This window comes from Mesitornis unicolor, unplaced genomic scaffold (genome assembly GCF_000695765.1).
Source record: "Mesitornis unicolor isolate BGI_N332 unplaced genomic scaffold, ASM69576v1 scaffold26967, whole genome shotgun sequence".
Lineage (NCBI taxonomy): Eukaryota > Metazoa > Chordata > Aves > Mesitornithiformes > Mesitornithidae > Mesitornis > Mesitornis unicolor.
Genome location: NW_010197475.1, coordinates 56,378 through 57,711, shown reverse-complemented (window position 1 = coordinate 57,711; position 1,334 = coordinate 56,378).

The following is a 1,334-nucleotide window of genomic DNA, read 5'->3' as shown; positions in this document are numbered from 1 at the left end:
TTTCCACATCACGTTATTCCAGAAAACAGAGACCATGCCTCATAGCTGACTTCAACCACCAAGTCAAGGTCAAGGTAGTAGGAAAGCTGTTAACACTTACTAGAAAAAATGTTTAGTATTGTCAGAAACTTCCTTGACTTGGGAGAGGAAAGGTTAAATTAGTATGTTCAGTGATGAAAAGCTACTGTCGAACATAGCCTAAAGGATTATTTTACTGTTAATCAGTGGGTTTTATTATAATCTGAATTAAAAACACACTGCTGGATTTCAAAGCACACAGGCTTTATTGCTGAGTGAGGCTATCTGTAGTAGGGACCACAGGAGCTGGAAAACAAGATTTCAAGCGTAAGGCTTATTCTATTCAATTAATTCAGCTTACAGAAGGGAAGTTTTAGAGGTGACATAATTGCTGAATATAGGAACTTACACATAGAAAAGTATTTAATAGGAGACAAGCAAGCAAACGTTTCAGTCTTTCTGACAAAGACATAATGTAAGCCAAGAGTTGGAAGTTCAACAAGACAAATTCTGTCATATTTAAATAAGATGTAATTTCTGGGCAATTAGAACTACAACAGCATAGCTGTGGAGGTCACCATATTATGGAATCTTTATGGCAAGACTGCATATCTTTTAAACACACACTATCTAGCTTCAGGGCAAAAATTGCAAAGGGTATGTTCAAGCTAGCTACTTCCCTTATGAAGTCAAGATACCTCTATGGTGAGTTCATCCTTCAAGACAGGCAGTGAAGTTTGAAATGCGGCTGTTGGCAGAGCATCCTACAAGAGTGCCTTTGGTACAAGAGTCAGAGTGGTCCAGGCATTGTGTAAGCAGCCAGGATCCAGCGGCCACCAACTACCCTTGCACATGTGAAACAGCAGACCAGCAGCTTCATACCACAAAGGTCTAGAAAGATATTTTGATCAGTTAAGAATAACTTACCCACTGCGGGGATCATGTATCTTCTATGAAACATTTGGCAGTGGCTAGAGGTAGCATACTAAAAAAGACAGCCTACTGGGCAGACACAGTCTGGCAGTTGCTATATACTTGGCACAGGTTGATCAGCACACAGGGTGTCCTTGGAGGTCTCCTCCTATGCATGCATCGACCAGAGCTGACCCTACTTAATTTATGAGCTCTTCTGAGATCACATCCTCATGTATTACGGCTCCAGGCTCTACTGAAACGAACTTTTTTAAAATAAAATCCAGCTGCTTGGAAGGAGTTAGAGAAATTACAAAAATAAGGCAAAAACTCCTCCATTTCCTAACTCACTGAGAGCAGAAAAAAGAAATACTTACAGACACCAATCAAAATTCAGCTGGCTT